Raw genomic sequence first — 20,403 nt, forward strand, 5'->3', positions numbered from 1 at the left:
GATGAACGGATTGACAGACGGACGGACAGACAGACTGACTTACGGATTTAGTGCATAGATCCCTTTTGTTTATACTCTAGACTCGATGCCGAACTATATAATTTGTTTGGATTTCTAGTCCAGATTGACGCACATTGCAAGGCAAAGCCAATATACTCTCGATTCACTGGCTGAGCGAGCATATTTAGCCATAGACGAAATATTTGGCACTGGGTTTGCATTCCCCAAGCTGTGCTCGGCTAACAGCTCAAAGGGTTCGAATGCATTTTTCGCTCCCAATCAGACTCTCACCCTCTCTCTCTCTACCTCTCTTTCTTTGTGTCGTTCACTGATGTCATATAGCTGTCACAGTCGCACACACGCTCACGCAGCATTTGGCTTTTGTTGGCTTATTTACACTTCAACTCATTCAGGGAAGCAATATATGCATTAATTGTAATCCTCGATTGCATTGTTCTTTATCCCAATGCTGATGATGTTGGTTCCCCTGCGCCCCAAAGTACCCAAACCCAAAAATAGTAAATCAAATATTCCCTCAATATTGTGCAAGGCAATGCAATTTGATCGATTTTCAAATTGATGGCCAATAATTGAGTGGCATTTGCTAAAAATAATGCAATTATCTGTAATGTCGATGCGGTGCGGAGGTCTCATATTATCCATTTACTAAATCAATTACTAACGCAATTGGCGAGCTCTAATTTAATTTGATTGCAGACCAACTGTAATTATCTAATTAATAGTTAAAGTCTTTAAATTGGCAACAATTAAGCCGAATCGAGTGAACCGGTTCAAAAGACTTTGATTCGATCTATTTGAATTGGCTGAAAACTGATCTGGCTTAGCAATTTAAGAAGTTTTTTTTATTTCATTGACAAGTGTTGCAACAGAGCTGAACCGGTTCAATTAGCCAATGAACCGGTTCGAAAAGGATTGATGTAGTTAAAAATCATAATGTTACGCAATAATAAGTTCGTTAATTGTTAAATCAAATTATGCAACTTGGCTGAACCGGTTCAGTTAGCCAATGAACCGGTTTTATGAGGCAATAGTCCGGTTCGGATAGGATTGGTCTATTAGAAAGTAATTAAGGCTCTCTTCGATAAAAAGAGTTATTAAATTGATCGAAATAATAACGTAACTAAGCTGAACCGGTTCAGTAGATCAATAAATTGGTTCGGTGAGTATTCATTTAGTGTAATATATTAAAACAGATAACAGATAAAGCAGATCTCTAGCCAATTCACTGACAAATAAGTAATATATTAGGATTGAACCGCGAACCGGTTCAATTGAGTGTAGATTGTAAGTTTGGACTGTATTATAATGTAGGCTCACCTCTGTTTTAATGTAATTAATGTAATTATCAATTTATCTGAAGTTTTCCTAAGCTCCACGGGTAATTATCTGTTTATGCTACTAAGCTGAACCGGTTCATTGAGGTTCGGTTCGTGATGCGAAGCATGATTGAGTTAATATTAAACCAGCTTACTTTCTTTGTGACTCAATAAGTACTGTTCGGTTCGGTTTGGTTCGGTTCGCTTTGGTTCGGTCTTAATTTGTTCCGTTCAGCTTTGTTGGGCTTGCGAGGCACTCCTGGGATATTTAAATTTAAATTTTACTAAAAGTGCTTATAACAGTTTCAATTTGCATTGGCAACCTAACTAAACCGGTTCGGTTCGGTTCGCCTCATATCCGGTTCAGCTCGAAATTATTGTCGAATGCAGCAGAAAAGTGTTTTCTTGATGGCCACAAAACGATTTTACGGGCAACGCCTAAAAGCAGGCAAGCATACATATTTTATCAAAAGAAACAAACCGAACCGAAAAGGCAGAGAGAGAGAGGGAGAGAGAGAGAGTGAGTGAGAGAGATGGTGAACGAGCCTGCAAGGCAAACAAAATCAATTATTTAAATGTAGCTTGGGTAAAGTTCAGAGTTCGATGCGATGCATTGCTGCCATTTGGACTTGGTCAAGTCAAGCAACAGACGCACAGGCCAGCCTAGCCACGCCCCCAACAAACACTGCCGCCCACCCCAGCAGTCGAGCGCGAGCTGGCATAAAATTAAAATCGAAATGAAATGCGATTTCTCAGGTCTTGCTACCATTTCGCTGGAATATCATATATAATATATATATATATATATTATAGATATATGTACTTGATATATATGATATATGCAGCTGCCCCTATTTGTGGCACGCTATATACTTGCAGCTGCAAAGGCTTCGCTGCAGCATCCAAAAAGTTGCACAAAACGAAGTTGCAAGAGCAACGGCGCCTGCTCTTTGTTACAAACTGTATATAAATGTCTTTGTGTGCGTGCGTGTGTGTATGCTAACTGTATATACACACAGATACAGATACACAGCGCAAGTGGCTGAAAGCTCTTGCAGTTTTCTTGCCACTCCCTCGCCCTGCCTTAAAATCGACATAGTGTTAACTGCCTACAATAGACAGCAGCAATCAAGGCAGTCATCACCAGCAGCAACCTGCCCCACACTGCACCACACTGCACCACCCAGCACCACTCTCTCATTCACACACTTAGTGTCCATTAAGAGCTCTGCTAAGCTGCTGCTGCTGCTGCTTAACTTGAACCTGGCAGAATTTACATTTGCGTTTCACTGGCAAGGCGAATTCAAATGTATCTCAGCTGTGTAAGGCATGATAATTGTATCTTACGGATACAAATTCGGCTTGACTAACTGTCTCTGCACACAACTATGCTACAAGCTGGGTAAATGTATCTACAACCAGTCGAACCTTAAGTAGCTTTCCAATAGTAATTACCTCAAGTTAAGGGGATTTTAGCAAAGTATCTTAGAGATGCACAGCACACAGTTGTATCTCAAAGATGCACAAAGTATCTATATGCATTCACCGAGTCTAAGCAGCTTTCCTACTGACAGACACTAACTATCTTTGAGCTGGTATTTGAATTACAAATAAGATAAGTGTGTGTGTGGAGTGAATTCTAAGTAACTTCAACTGTGTGAATGTATCTGGGAGACCTTAAAATGTAACTCAAAGTATGCAGAGCTCACAGACACTTGTAAATATGTATCTTGTGTCAAAACTAGTTTATTTTAGAGATACAGGCTTCACTGAAATGAAAATCTCATCTCGACTACCTCAGATATTGACTGTCTATCGAATATATGCATGATGATATTGGATTGTCTATCGAATATATACAACTTATCGATATCGATATCGATAATTGATTGTGTCTAAAGTTATCTTAACTCTATCGACTATGTAGACAGCTGAACTGCAACTGTCTTATATATACATTCCATTTATCGATAACATATCGATAACGTATTCTATAACTAACTCTTTTATCTCAATCGAATCGCTATAGCTTATCACAAACTTATATTACTCGGATATATTTATAGAATATTTATCGATAATTTATCGATACTGATTAACATTTTCACTAATTAATAGCTTAATATATCGCCAAATATGTTACATATATCGAATAAGTACATCCTATCGGAAGCTAATGGTATTTTTGGCTCACTTAGTTTTATGAAATAACTGCATGATATCGATAGCTTATCGATAACTGTCTTAACTACATCGAATGGCTATCAACTAGAAGCAGCTTATCGATACACTATCGATAGCTTATCGTATCTTTAAGTCAGCCAAGTCTAATTTAGTCTACAGCTTATCGATAGCTTATCTTATCGATTACCTTATTAAAAAAGAGATATGCTGCATTATATAGCCATTGTCAGTTCCATTCGAGCTTAAGTGAAGTGCTTAGCGCAATAAATATGCCAACAAAGTACTCCTTTATAGACTTTCTTCCCCTTTTTGCAACAAATGGTCTTAAATTATTATCTGGGCAAAGACATTCGCACAAATGGAAAATCGCATCTAGATTTGCTTCTTAGGAAGCATTTGCTTTACACTTCTCTGTGTGAGAGAGTGTGTGTGGGTGTGTGTGTGTGTGTGTGTGTGTGTTCGTGTGTTTTCCAGCAGCTTTCATTCAGCATTTGTGAAAAGTTGGAAAACGCTTCAGATGAAGAAAGACAGAAATTGTTGCCTACATCGTTTTCCGGGTGGTTGGGCGAAGTGGTTTTGGGTGGCTTGGGTGGTGGCTGCTGTGGGGTGGTTCTGTTGTAAATGTTATTATGAACTTTTTTACTTCTGCCGCTGCTCGCCGCTTTTTTCGAGCAAACAGAATTAAGCGCGTGCATAAGGAATTGAATTTGAAAAAGAGTTATTTAATTTTTCCTTTTGGTTTTTCTTTTTGGCTTTTTCGTTGCTTTGTGTTCGCGCGCCGCCCTCATTATTTGTCTCTTTGCTGGCAGCTTATTTATTTTGGCCAAGTCTCTCAGCCAACTCAACGCAATAATTGCCATTGAAATTTAATGAGTTTCAGTCCAAGAGCCCAAATTGCATTTCCCCAAATGAAAATGCCTCACTTAAGTCGAGCCGAATGCTTTGCGAGTTTATTATTTTCATCGCCCGTTTGCCTTCGCTGCCTTGGCTCATTTTCTTCTTGTTTCTGCTTTGTGCGAAAACTTTTCCTTGCCAATTTCTGCGCTTTAACAACTTGCGAATTCTAAATGGAACGTAAAAAGTTGCCCGGATTGTTTGCCTTTCAATAAAGTTGAATGTTTTCATAAGAAAATTTGACTTGAATTGAATTATCTAGATACATATTGATACGGCCAGGGCATGGCTACATTTGACTCTCTAATTGTGCCTCTGAGAGTTGATGTGTTGCTGTGCCAGCTGCCTACGGCTGTGGCACTCATCTCATAGAGTACTTGAATTGTGCTTCTGCTCAGGTCCTACGTCTGATGAGCTGTAATATGAAAACTTTCGAATTTTCTATTAGATACTTTCTATAAAACGTTTTCCCTTACGAGTTCTCTTTGTTCTATTAAAAAATTCAGCTCGAACGTGGCCAGCGCTGAGGTGAGAAGTCGTGAGATAGGCGATCAGATATAGACGAGCTTCTCTTGATCTTGGAAGCGTCGCCCATCGGAGATGGTCAGATCAAGTAGATTTCGATTCTTTGAGGATGTTGATCCTGTGATGTTCTCTTTAGTCTTCTTGGAGCAGCATTTGCAGCGCTCAAAGTGACAGCTTGAGCTAATGGATTGGCGGAGGTTTGGACTATGTTTGACTGCCAGGTCTCCCATAAGCTGCGCTCAGTCAGTTATTAGTTTGAAGCTTTCCCAAAATAGCTCTTTTTAGTCTGGTTTCAGCATAAATTTAAAATAATTTAAGTCTCTAGAGCAGATGACGTCTGCAGCGTGGCTTCAGTAATGTGGCGTGTAGCAAAGATATTATTTTCGTTAGCTGTATTGCAACAGCCCTTTGAGTTATTGATAGCACTGGCAAATACAAATTTTCAAATTTTCAATAACATTTGACATTTGTAAAATGGATATGTTTGAGAAAAGTAATTACGTGTAATCGCACTCACATTCGAGTTGATGTAATTGGTAAATTTGTATTGGTTTTGCGATTGGAATTGAATTTCATTTTGATTATTTGCATTTGATTGCGTTTGGGATTTGGCAATTTCAGGCATACTCAGTGAGGGAGAGGGACTCAAACATGGCCGGGGCATCCATCAAATGCACTCAAATCAAGCAACGTCGAATGGGGCCGCGCCCACTTCCGACCGCCTCGCCGGCTGCTAGCCGCAAACAAAACTTTTTTGCTCAGACCAAAATAATATTGGAGATTGGAAAGTGGAAATTGGATATTGGATATTGGGATATTGCATTTCAAATTCCGTTCTTTATTTGATAAATATATATATATATATACAGATAGACATATATTTGTTGGCAAATTGGGTTTTCCTTTTTGAAGTTTTCTGCTCGTTTTGGCCGGCAAATGAAAATCAATATGACGCATGCGCTTGCAAGGCTCCAACTTTTCCCAATCCTCAATCAGTTGGGCGTGCGAGTGTGTGTGTGTGTGTGTGTGTGTGTGTTCCGGAGACACACAATTATATGATACCACGGATATGATAGGAATGCCATTGCAGACTTTTACACAAACTGCAATCACAATGGCTCGACTCGATTCCAACATATGTTCACTTGTCAGAGAATATGTTAAAGTGACGCTGTTAAGTCTTCAATCAGCTTTGAAAGTGTGTGAATGGCTGTGCTTCACGAAACGTCAGTCAACAGTGACAGGAGACTCTAGCTAAGATCAGACTAGACAGAGTGCAGCCAAGCAGTGAGTAACATATGTTAAGCTGAAGCTGTTATGTTAGAGCTGTACAGCTAAGTAAATTTACGCGGACTTGATTGAAATGCATGTTAATATAATAATAATAATTTAAATATAATAATGTTAATATAAATATAATAATAATAATGATAATGACTCTGTTAATAAAGATTCTGTGCAGATGATTCCTTGACATCAATATCTCATAAGATGACTCTGTTAAGATAATTTAGTAGCGATGAAAAGTTTACTAAGAAAGTTTTCTTCAAGATTCTGCCAAGTTGATTCTGTTAAGCTGATGCTGGTTAGTCTATGCTGTTAATTAACATTGTGTTTGCTTGACGATGTAAAGTGAAGTATGATTGCTGATAAGTTCGGTGTTGCAAATGTTGAGTTGAACATGTTAACCAGAGTCTGTTAAGTGACTGCTGCTTGGCAAGTAATGCAATGTTCGTTGTATATTAAATCACAGATGTTAGCTTGAGGCTGTTAGACGATTTTGATACTGAAAATCTGAAATCTGTATACATAGAATCTAAGGTATAAATATCGAAAAAACTGGCCTGCAGAGTAGCTGTTCTGCTCTCCCTCTCTCTCCCTCTCTCTCTCTTTCTCCCCCACTCTCTCTCTCTCTCTTAGTGAACATTTTAAAAGATATTCTATATTGTTTTTCGTTTATTTCGTTCTTTGCTTTTAATTGTCAGCTCGTTTTCTTGGCAACTTGATGGCATTGCCTTTCACGTCCACGCAATGTCCGAAATGAGCCAAGAGAAGCGAAACAAAACAAATTGGAAAAGTAAAAGAAAATAAACTTTTTAATTAATTGTTTAGCACTTCATCTGCGCCGAGAACTTTTCAAAAAGTTACCAAAAAGCGAAATTTTAAATGGAAATGGAAGCGGCAAAACGATTTCCCGACTTCGGCAATGTAAAACTCTTTAATGGCAGCTTTGACAGACTTTCCCATATATTGACTGAGCTTAACAGTTTCATATATATCATAGATGTATATAGGGGATAAGTATTCGAGGAATCATAGATTGTGCTTGGCGAAATGTACAGAATAGGAATAGGAATGAAATGGATAGCAATAGTATAGAGGCGGAATCGAAATAATATCCTAGAAAAAATAATAAAATATCCTAGAACTTATCTATGTATAGAATATGCCTTGAAACTTTTCGATATCTAAATATATATATGGATGTATAGAGTTAAGGTCAGCAGGTTATATATATTTGTATGGAATGACTATGGTATTGATTTATATATAATGTTGGTATAGGAAGAGTATATATATATATATATGTATTAATATAGTAACTGATTAGCTTGCATTTAAAATTATAAACAATAGTATAGAAGAGCAAGCGAAATATTATATATCTATATATAGTATCGATAATAGATATACTAATAGATATATATTCAGAAAACTGTAGAGTTGCAATTAAAATTATATATATTTATATATATAATAGGAAGCTCTCTACTAGAACATGTCTCTATATAGAGAAATATAGAATATGAGTGAAATATATATATATATATTATAATACGTATATATCTATATATAGAATGTTATAGAGTTGATATAGGAGTACTATATATAAGTTTTGGATAGAAGATAAGATATATAAGAGCTATTGGATGAGTAGATAACTGTATGGTATGGTAAAAGCAATTATTGAATCTATAAGTAGACAGAGAACGGAAAGGTTGCAGCACTATATTCAGATGGGTTCTCCATACAGCACATATCACAGAGAGAACAAAAGTCATGCGCCTCTAGAGAAGATATAGCGCTGCAGCACATGTCTGTTATATACCTAGAAGGGTATCCAGTGCCTCTACCTGCCTTTGCCTCTGTGTGAAAAAGTGTCCGTACCTAGGCACTTTTTTCGGGCGAGTACATGACGTTGCCGCCAGTTTGAGTTACATGGCATATACAATATTCTAAGTCGAATTTGCGAGCCTGTTGGCTCTCAGCCGCTCATCCCCAGCCGCCTGCTTTTGGCCGAGGGGCTGCTGTGGCTGCAGTCCGGATGCTCTGTCCATTTCAATTAACGTGCGCTGCCCGCTCTCGAGTGCTGCTTGAATTTTGAATTTTTGCAGCCATTGTTGTTGGCCGCTCGTTGTTCACGATGTTGTTGTTTGTCAGTTTATACATTTTTGATGTTTATAAAAAGAAAGAGAGAGAGAGAGAGAGAGAGAGAGAGAGAGCGAGCGAAAAGGGCAGCAGCATAAAGCAAAGCGAGCCATTGACTCGGTCTCTCAGCTGACTGAGTGCGCTACACAATGCCGCTGGCCGCAATCGAAGCGCAGCGCAAAAAAACTAAAACAACCCGACGTAAAGGCTTTGAGAACAGTTACAAAGGCGGTCGTTAACGACTGTGCAATACTCGCTCAGGGTGAATGGAGGCGGAAGAGAGAGGCTGGCGAGGCGCATTCAATAACAAGGCTGACCAAGCAAAAGTGATGCTATTTTCGATAACAATTGTTATCGATAACATATCGATAACATGCAGCTGTTGAAATATTCAACAAGTCTAGCCATCTTAACATGAATTGTCTTATAAATATAGACTTGAAAAATGTTAAAGCAGCTGTTACTGCAGCTGAAGCGAGGTAATGGAATCATGCTGAGTTGAGGTTCAGTTTAGATAACTTTTTGATAATAATAATAATAATATTATATCTTTTACATAATGGCATACATGTAGCTTTAAAATAAAGCTAAAATTAATGCCAAAGCTTAAAGTTTTTCTGGTCTTATAAACGTTTCTTTTGCTATGGCTCTTGTCTGGTCAGCCAATGTATCTTAAGCGATAAGATCTTAAGATATTATATTATATAAGATATATATTCCTCTTCTCTCATGTCTAGTCTCTAGTTACAATGGACCAGTAGGGCATTCTAGCAAGCCAATATGCTCGCACTTTTTATTTATGAACCAGCATCAAATAAAAAAAAAACAAGTCTTTGGCTAATGCCACTGGCAGCAGCTTTGGCAATGGATTTGCATGTTGCTGTTTGTACTCCTTCCCCTGCTGCTGCTGCTGCTGCTGCTGCTCTGCTGATGGTGGTTGTAAGGGCTGGTGGTTGGGTGGGTTTTGGTGGTTATGTGGCTGCACTTTGGGTCCAGTGGTTGCTGTCGCGCAGGTAATGAAAGTTGCCAGTTTGGCTGGGCTTTTGGTGGTGCTGGATGCTGTTTTGGGTGGTTTGGGCGGCCTCGGCCGTTCGCTGTTTGTTAAAAAACTTGTTTTCATTGCATCAAAGTGCACTTCAGCTGCATTTAATTAAATAAAAGCAAATGCTAGAAACCCCTTTTTCTACAACTCAATTTAAACACACACATTTCTGCTTCCTCGTCGTCTTCCTCTTCCATTTCTTTCGCTTTGCAACACTGAAACTTTTAGCTAATCAAAGAATTTCATAGAACAACTTTCGCAAAACAAAAACAAATTATAAACATAAAAGTTTTCAGCACAAAATGGACATCTAAAAGTGCAGAAAGTAAAAGCAGCTGGATAGGGTGAGCTGTATCCGTAGATACCCTGTACTCAATTCAAATCTAGGTTGGACCAGCATTCCTGTGCTCTGCACAGGGTACAGATTTTCATAGAGTAAGCCTCATTTGAATTTAAGGCTTAATATAGCATGCCAAAGTACTTGACTTCGAGATACCCTGTACTTAGTTGAAAGCTAAGTGCGCTTTGTCGTACCCTGTACTTAAATTCTAGCTCAAGGAACACATTCATAATTGAAAATATTCAATTTGACTTGATTTACTGATACCCTGTACTAAGTGAGAAGGAAGAAAGCTGTGGTTTATATAGGGTATATAATGATGTAGCTCGAAATAGCTTTTAAAAGGTATCTTAAAGATATACAATTTCTTTTCAATGTATCTCACAGTAATGAATTGCCAATTAAAATATATCTCAAAGATATAAAATGCTCTAAAAAAGTATCTCAAAGATATAAAATGCCTTTTAAATGTATCTTTCGTTAATTAATTGCTTTCAAAAAGTATCCAAGATGCAAAATACTTTTTAGATGTATCTCAAAGATATGAAGATATAAAATGCCTTTTAGATGTATCTCACAGTGATGAAATATTTTTAAAAAGTATCTCAAAGAAAATAAATGCCTCTTAAATTTATCTCAAAGATATAAAATACTTTTAAAAAGTATCTCAAAGATATAAAATACTTTTAAAAAAGTATCTCTAAGATACAAAATACTTTTAAAAAAGTATCTCTAAGATACAAAACGCCTTTTAGATACATCTCAAAGACATAAAATACTTTTAAAAAGTATCTCAAAGATATAAACCGCCTTTTAGATACATCTCAAAGACATAAAATACTTTTAAAAAGTATCTCAAAGATACAAAAGGTCTTTTTAATGTATCTCACAGTAATGAAATGCCAATTAAAATGTATCTCAAAGATGTAATACAATTTAAAATGTATCTCAAAGATACAAAATGCTTTAAAAAAGTATCTCAAAGATATAAAATGCCTTTTAAATGTATCTTTCGCTAATTAAATGCTTTCAAAAAGTATCCAAGATGCAAAATACTTTTTAGATGTATCTCAAAGATATGAAAATGTAAAATGCTTTAAATGATGAAATACTTTTAAAAAGTATCTCAAAGATAAAAAATGCCTTTTAGATATATCTCAAAGAAATAAAATACTTTTAAAAGTATCTCATACAATTTAAAATGTATCTCAAAGATACAAAATACTTTTTGGTGGTATCTTAAAGGTGAAAATTGCTATGCAACGAATCAGCTAAGCTTTCTTCGAGTCAACACCTTTTAGCCAGTATGGAATTGTATCTCAAAGATAGAAATGGCAGAGCGTGCCATCAGCTCAACTTTCTTTGACCAGTGGAGCTTAGCTGGAGCTGACTGGCAACCTGTCTTCATGGAAACAAAGCTCACAAAAACTACAAATAATGAGCTCAGCTACATTCTGCTGCATGGGCTAACAGCTGTTTTAGTTGTCATTTCATACATCGCTATCTTTGCTTCCGTAACTGTTTATCTGTTCCTCTTTAAGGTTCGCCTTAAGGGTGCAACAACCCCTTTGTCGTTTGTCTCTGCTGCTGCTTCTTGTTCTAGAGCAACTCTGACAAAATAAGTTACCGAAAACTTTGTTTGGATAAGCTGCCAGCCCCACGTCCCCCACCTCCTACTAGCCAGTTCCTGTCACTAAAAATAACCTTCTTTAAATAGTCGTCAACACTCGAATTCTCAGCATTTTCTCGCCCAACCCTCGCGACATTCAATAAATGTTAATGTGCAATTTTTGAAGTTATTTCTGCTGATGGCAGGTACATTTTATGTATGCTCATATATATATATATATATAGATATTACTATCACTAATGCTGCCTTGTTGTGCCATGTAACACACACACACACACACACACACATGCTGCAATTTATGAAAGCCCAAAAAGAAAAGCGCAAAATACATGAAATAGCATTTTATGAGCTAACGAAATAACAAAAGCCGGTTCTAGGCACATGTGTGTGTGTGTGTGTATGCTTGTGTATGTGTGTGTGTGTGTGTTTGTTTGTGGAGCTTCTACACACACACCAACACACCCTGCCGGCTGCCACGTCGACAACACATAAAAATGCAATGAGGCAACGTTTTTTGCTCCAAGTTGTTGTTCACTCGTTGTTATTGTGGTTGTTGTTGTTGCTGCTGCTGTTGTTGTTGTTGTTGTTGTGGTTGTTGTTGCTCCTTTTTTGCTTTCTGCCGCAAATTCAATTTCCGCACATTGTGCGCAGCTCCCCAAAACGAAAAGCCAAGCAAAAAAATAACTTTCAACCCACCCGCAGCTTCAGCCACCCAAACCACCCAAGCCACACACAGTTGGCTGCGCTCTCAGAGACATGCGCAGGACAGCTCGCTCTCTCTCTCTCTCTCGCTTGCTCTTTGAGCTGCGCTTCCTGGCCAGCATGCGAGCAGAATTGTGTGCCGCGTGGATTGCGCAATCTATGGAAATCAAAACAACGCCCCACAAATACACACACACACACACACACAGGCACACACACATACAGAGAGAACATGAATGAAACGGAGAGCGAGTTGGCGTGGGCGTGGATGTGGCCAGGCGTGTGTGGAGCAGGTGCATGGGGGCTGCCCGCATAGACATGTTGGCCACCGGCCGGCAGACGCGCTGCCATCAGCCACAGCAAAGCAGTCCACGCGCCATGCGCCACGCCTCCGCCCCGCCGCCGCCGCCGCCCACATGCAGGTACTTTTTGCTTTTGGTTGGCTGGCCGGGTGGCTGTGCCAGGCTTTTATGCTGTACATAGGATTGTGTCAGAGTTCAATATCCTGCATGGACACAGTGCCTGCAGGTGGTGCAGAGCGCTTGGCCAGGTGACTGAGAGCGACGAGGCGCACAGAATCTATGTACAATGTGCACTCACAGGCCCACTCGCATGTAGATGTGTGTGTGTGTGCGTGTGTGTGTGTGTGTGTGTGTGTGTGTGTGTGTGTGTGTGCTTGTGATCTGCAATTCAAATAAAGACATAAAGAGAGAGTAAGAGAGATAGAGTGGGAGAGTGAGAGAGCACTAGAAATTGTGAGGCTACTTCAAGCTTAAAGCTCTGCTGTTTCAGTCTCTCTCTCTTTCTCACTCTCTCTCTCTCTCTCAGCTAACAACTATTCATTAGTCTGGGCCACCAATAAGAGAGAGCTCGCAGACTTGACCATTAAAGCTTTGCTGTCTCGCTGATCTCTCTCACACTTCTCTTTATCCCACAAACTCTCTCTTCTCTTTACTTTATCTTTCTCTCGTTCCATTTTTTATGTTTCTCTCTCTTTCTTCATCTTTCTCTATGCCTCTCTCATGGCGACCTTTGGCGCTGGAGCGCGCGGGGGCAAGCGCGCAGAGAGCGAGCGCGCGCGCGCCGGTGCGCGACCGCGCCACGCGCTGCGCGGCCAGGCGGGCGGGGCGACGGCGCCGCGCGCGAGCGAGAGCGCGCGCGCGCGCGCGCGCGGCGCGAGCGAGCGCGGCGCGAGCGGGGCGAGCGAGAGAGGGCGACGGACTGCATCGCGCCCGCGCAGCTATCCAGATCTGTCTTCATCGCCGCCAACTCTCTTACCCCCTTCATCTCACACTCTTTATCTCTTAATCTCTCGATCTCTCTCTCGATCCGCTCTCCTCTCTCTCTATCTCTCTCTCTCTCTATCTCTCTCTATCTTTTTCTCTCTCTCTCTCTCTATCTTTTTCTCTCTCTCTCTCTATCTGTTTCTCTCTCTCTCTCTCTCTTTCGCCTAATCGATATCACTCTCTCTCATAGTTAGCTTTTCGAGTGAGTGAAGTATCAGCGGAGCTTAAAAGCTTTTTGGAGCTTAAATTTTGACCTTTCAAGAACACAATTCAGATCTGAAGCTCTTGGGCTAAGCTATCAATGAGTCTCATTTGAAAGGTATGCGATTAGCATATGAAAGCTCAGCTGAAAGCTTTTCAGCAGCTTTTCTGAATCTCATGTGTGCTGATGATATGATGATCGATCATCTTTTTTATTTTTTATCGATACTCCTATGAGTTGAGCAATGCTAGAAACGGTTCTTTTTGGTAGAAATATTCTCAACTTCGGCTTTCATTTTGAATTCTCAAACGGGTTACTAATTAGGCGCTCTCGGTTGATCTAGTTAAGTGTTTGGTGTCTATGATTATGCAGCGGGCCAGGCGCTGGCTCACCTTTTGTAACGTCTCATTTAGCGCACGGACAACCCTTAGCCTGATCGAAGCAGCGGCCAAAGATAGCCAAGGCAAGGCAAGGCAAGGCCAGGCGAGGCGAGGGTTGTTTCATTGCACTGCATTGTTCCGCTGGCAGGCTTCACTGTACGCACACGTAACAGCTGAGCTGCTGCCCCTGCCTCCGCGGCCTCGGCCTTTTCGGACGTGGTCCATTGCTGATTGGTTGGATTGTTCATGTGGCTGGCATTTCGATTGATATCAATTCAATGCTCTGCTCTACCTGAACGCCCTATGCAATTTTGAGTGCATTGAACTTCTGGCTAACGAGATGAACTGAGGGGGAGACGTGCTCGGCGTCTGTGTGCCTAAGTGAAAAGGAGAGGGAGAGAGTCTAATGGAGAGAGAGAGAGAGAGAGAGGCAACATTTGTAGCGAATTTTGCGAAAAATGGGGCGCAAACTAATTTGCTATCAAAGGCAACTGCGAACAATAGCCAGCGGCGTCCACATAAGGGAGGGATTCCTCGTTAGCCAGGCGAAGTCCTTAAGTAATATCTAAAGCTCAGATGCTATAGCTTGCCACTTGCCATGCTCCATAAACGCCTTCAGCTGCAGCTCTCTCGAAGTGACCCAGCAAACGTGATACTATTTACGATAACTGTATCTCAGCTTTTGTTAATATTATCGATAACATTTCGATACGAAAATATTTAATTAAAGTTGCCATTTGATCGTGTATTATTCTATATGCTAAAGAAAAATACTTTCGAATTTGTCATTGATTAGTTTCCTACTCTTTGCCCTGGCATCAAAGGACTTCCACTTCGATTTCCCTTACTGCTATGGCCCCTCTCAACGACGCCTCTGTACTCACTAAACATTTCATTACATGCAGTTTTGGCAAACCCTAGTGCAAAATGTCAATAAGTCGAGGCTCAACTAGAGATTTGACAGCTGTCATCCGCCGGTGGTGCAACCGGCGGTGGTTGGCCAAAAAAGTGTTACATTTCCCTATTCTGTCTGCTTTCAAATGCAAATTGATTCGTTCAGGTCGACGTTTTCCACGGCAACAAGAAACGAGTTAGCTGCAGAACAGGTTTTGCAACACTGTTTTTCACTTACGACACCATTTGCATACCCTGCTGTCAGTGGAGGTGCACAAGTGGGGTAGATTCGTGGCGAGTCTATGGCAGAGGTTCTATATAAGAGGTCTGTCTGTATGTCTATCTATCTGACAGGCAGCTCATTTAAAGCTATAGATTCAGCTTGCTAATAACTTTGTTTCCATATCAATATAATCGATATATATCGATTACCAATTTCAGTTAATAAGGCAAAACTCTCTCGCCTCCAAAGCTAGCCTTATCTAATTTGGTATAGAGCTGCTGCTAGAGCATACTTGGATATGCAGTAAGCAGCCTCAACTCTCATAAATATTTAGTATAGGTATTTCCAAGTCGGGCATTTCCAGCTACAGCTTGCCAACTTGTTCGCTTTTGTTTTTGCCGCTGTCAAAACTTGTAAAATATTTTGGTATTTTGACACAGACATACACACGTGAAAGTAGGAGAAATGTTTGGAAAATGAAGACATATGGTCACATTTTTGATATATGGCCAGGAACAAAACAAAACAAAGCAAAACAAAAGAAAGGAAAGCAGAAAGAGTGATGAAGGGGTTGATGCCTGCCTCAAGGCGAGTTCTTGAACCTGTTTTGCCTATTGTTGTTTTTTTCCCACTGCTTCCATAACATTTTCCTAATCGTGTAATATGGGAAATTCGAGCATGTAAATTGTGGCTTAGACAGCATTTTCATTAGGGATATGCCCTAACAACTAAATATGGCTATTTCTTAAAAACTACAAAGCCGTTCACATCTGAAATATGATACTCTAAATATAATAAATATTATGAAAAGCTCTTTTCCTCCAGCCAAAACTCAGCCGACTTTAGACATATAGCGCTGGCAAGAGAACATGACAAACTGTTATTATAATGGAGCTCGGTAAATGCTTTTCACAGCTCTCGAGTGCTCTCCGATTGTGTCAACAAATGCTTAAGGCTATATACTTTGGCCCGACTTGTTAAGGATATGCGAGTATTTCCATATCTTTTATCCTTGCGAATGCTTATTTCGCACACGAGGCTTCAATGGCAGGCCAAACCCAACCACTTGACACTCCCATTCTCACGGCCTCCATCGGAGAAGCTGTGCGAGGAACCACCCCAAAAAACAAAAAAAAACATAACAAAAATTAAACGAATTGGGTCAAAAGATAAGTAGAATTATCTTCAAGAGCCTATACGAAAAATGAGAAACACTTTCCAAAGTAAGGGCAGAGGGCAGTGGACAGAGGTGGTAAGGGGCTGGTGTGGCTGGGCGTGGAAGAGAAAGAACAACTGGAGAGCAAGAAATGCTAAAAAAGAAAAAAATGCAAACGGTTGCCACTCCAGATGTTGAGCCACCACCCAAACCACCCGCCAGAGCTGAAACCACCAACTCGTGTTTAGCTTGACTGCGTTCTGTTGGCTTTCCCCTTGTGTGCGGCTGCTTTTTGCTCTGTTCTTCTTCTTCTGCTGCTGCTGCTGCTGCTGTTTCGTCTGCTACGCCCCCTCAGGCTGCTCTCAGCTCCAACAACTTTTTTCTCTGCTCATCTTCTGTGTTGTCAACCCAAAACGTCGAAATTTCATTATTTATCATAAGGAAGCTGTGTGTGTGTGTGTGTGTGTGCATGTGTGTGTGTGTGCGTGTCAGATTAATAGACTGCTGCTGCAAGGTGCCTGCTCTCAGCTCTCCATAAAGCACAGACAACCGGCTGCCGGCATAACAGACGCGCGCGCTCTCTCCTTTTCGCCCTCTTCCTTTCTCATATACTTCGCTCTCTCTCTCTTTGACTTTCTATCTCTCTTTGGCACATTCGCTGTCTTGCTCACTCTTACTGCGCTTGTCTACGTATCCTTATTGCGTGTTAGGCCACCTCTTGGGCAGGGGTTGTGTTTTGCGGCTATGCCTAAGTTCTCTCATTTTTCTTTGTCCCAAAGCTTTTATCCAGAAATCATTTGGGTTTTTCATCTAAATATATATATATGTATACATACATATATATATATATATAAATATATAATATATTTATCTATTTATATGAACTTGTATGCGGAATTTTGTGCTTAGCTTCGTTGCTAGCAATTATCCTTCGCCTTATTTCATGAAAATGTATACAAAAATTACAGTTGAGTCTGTTCACATCTTCTGAAATTATATATAATTCTATTTACAGTTATCTGACTTCCAGCTAAGTCGAAAATATTATTCTCTGAGCATATGTTTTTCTATATAACATATAGAATTTGTATAGATACTCTATCTATATAGATTATACCTGTATAATATATAATCATGTATATATATATGCAACCCATATTATTATAGTTTTATAACATATCTTGTAGATAGTTATATAATATAACTAAATCTATGTCGACTTCTTGTCTCTTTCCTTATCCATCCTAATCCTTTTTTTGATCAATTAGCGCATTCATTATAGCCAGGGCACACTGTATCTATATTTATTTAAGCTAGTCCCTAAGATATATAGCTTGCTGAAGCGCATGTTACTATGGAGCTTTGCTAGCGAATAGTGGAAAATTCGAGAGAAATTTAAAGGCATATCTTATGAAGGCAAGTTTCTTACTCTTAGAAAATGTCTCTTGGAGATCTTCTATCTGGCTATATGTCAACTGAATCTGATCTGTTAGGAAAAGAGTATATGTATATAGATCAATTAAATTGATAATATGCTAAATGCTGTTTACACGTTCAGGTTGAGTGTGGCATTTAGAGAGCTTCTTCTACATGATGAACGCCAGATGGTACTTAATCTGCTTTGCATATCAAAGTACACACACACACACGTGAACACGAACACACATACACACATACACACATACATATACACATATTAACATACAAATATGTAAAGTATGTATATACATGTATTTACACTTGCATAGCTTGCATATGACAAAGTCGACAGCCCGCATCCCACAACCACCCACTCGGACGAGCTCGAGCGCTCTCTCTCCCTCTCTTACGCTGTATCCCTGGAGAGCAGAATAAAAAAGTTCGATTCTCTTGTGTGGACAAGAGCGAGAGCGCACGCTTTTGGCTATAGCCTGCTCGCTTGTGCGAAAGGGTGTGTACCAGCCGGCCGGCGATTCATTGAGTGTCGGTGTAAGCGAGACGGCGCATACAAAAGCAGCTCGCCGGGTGGTTGCTCTCGCTCTGACTCTGGCTTTGGCTCTCTTCAGCTGTGTGTAGTGTGGTGTGGGGCGTCGTTAAAGGATACACTGGATACGGAGTCGCGACCGGCGGCGCCTGCTTTCTGTTCAGTCGTACGTGTTCGTTCGTTGCTTTCGTTCGGTTTTGATTCCATTCGGTTGTGTTTCTCGTTCGAGAACATTCATTTATAATTTTTTGACTCCTCTGCACCAGTTTTTGTGTTGTATTCAGTTACAAATTTGTTGTGTTCTACGTTTTTTCCAACTAACAAAAAAAACAAACAAATAAAAAAAACAGACACAACTGCAACTACAAAAACAACAACAGCAACACCAACAACAACTGCAACAGCAACGGCAATAACTCTGTGCAAGACTCTTTGTGCAATATAACAGATGATATATATTTAGTTATATATATCTATATATACTAACTATCGCAACTATCGTTTCGTTACGTTTCGCTTTTAACACTCGTGTCGGGCAAACATAAATTGCAATACGTTCAACTCGATTGAAAGCCAGGCTAACTGTAAAGCAACAACAGCAGCAGCAGCAACAACAACAACAACGCATCGATTGTGTTCCTAGTCAAATTTGTTCCATTTTTTTTTCGCTTTTTGTTACACTGTGCAAAAGCCAAGCCAAGCAAAGCAAAGCAAATGCAAAAACAGCAATAACATCAACTACAACTAAAACTCAAACAACGGTAGCAGCTAGAACGTGAAGCGTGCGACAGAGGGAGATAGCAGTTGCAGACGCAGCGTTTGAGAGAGCGAGCGCGAGCAACCATTTTGCAATCAATAGATCCAAAAAAAAAAGAATTTTTTTCTTGCTGCTTTTTCTGCTTCTTCGTAAATATATATAGAAATATATATATTTCTTTTGCTATACATTTTTTTTGCGACGTGTCTGTGTCGACTTTATCGTATTGCAGAAATCTGTAAGTATATAACAGTTGTAACAGTGCTTAATATCTATATTTTTTTTAGTGTCGTTAAGTTCACAATGTTTTTTTTTCATGTGCTTTGTCCACTTTTTTTTTTGAAGTGTAAAAAGTGAATATTTAAATTACTTCATTATGCTGATATGATCAATTTGATCGACATGATGATATGTGATATATGATAGATATATGATCTCTGTGTACTACGACTGCTGTTTGTATGGCAGTGTTGAAAGTGATTGGAATGATGCGATCACCGTTAAAGTGTGGCATAGCAAAGTTTAACAGAAGAGAGAGAGAGAGAGAGAAAGAAATAGAGATTAAAGAGGTTAAAGAGAGTACGTATTCTCTTTTTTTTTTCTCTGCTTCTTCCTTTTGTGGTCTTAGCCTCTCTATACCTCTATATCCTTCTCTCTCTCCTTCTCTTTGCAAATCTATCTCTATCTCTATTACTTAAGAGCTATTCTCTATTCTGACAAATGTGAATACTGAGAAAAGTAATGAATAACTGCAATTATTCTCTCTGTCTCGCGTTCTCTTAGTGTGTCTCTCTCACTCTCTTCCAATCCTCCACACTACTGACTCTCTTCGGTCCTTTTTTCGCTCTCTTCATTCCTTCTCTCTCTCACTCACTATCTTACCTTGCTTCTTTTCAGTCTTGCTCTCTCTTCTTTCTTTCTCTTTCTCTCTCTCTATCTCCCTTTTTCTCTTCACCTTCCTCTCTCTCTCTCTCTGTCTCTATCTTTCTCTTCACTCTCTCTCTTTCTCTCTCTTCTCTCTCTCTCACTCTCTCACTCTCTCTCTCTCTTTCTGCCCCCGCCCCTCTCTCTCCTTCTCTTTCTCTCTGCTCCTTCCACCCAGCTTTTATTCTTCATCTATTTCTCCAACTCTTCCTCTGCCTGCACAGCTGCCATTGCAGTCTCCGCCTTCTTGGCATTCTATCTATCTATTCCTTTGCTTAGTGCCATCTCTTTCCTGCTTGGCACCCTTGGCCTCGCCAAGACATGCCCTGACCCACCTCAAGGTGCTGAACGACACACATTTTAAATGAGGTCACAGATATCGGCGCAAAAGTGTCAATTACACATTTTTTTCTTGCTTCCTTCTTGCTTTTCATATTCACAGCTCATTCACACACACACATACGCACACCCAGACAGAGGCACGTACGCAGCGTCGTTGTCTTTGACAGGGTCGCTGGCCGTTGGGGGTTGTCAG

Source organism: Drosophila hydei, unplaced genomic scaffold, assembly GCF_003285905.1.
Source record: "Drosophila hydei strain 15085-1641.00,03,60 unplaced genomic scaffold, DhydRS2 tig00000237-arrow-arrow-pilon, whole genome shotgun sequence".
NCBI lineage: Eukaryota > Metazoa > Arthropoda > Insecta > Diptera > Drosophilidae > Drosophila > Drosophila hydei.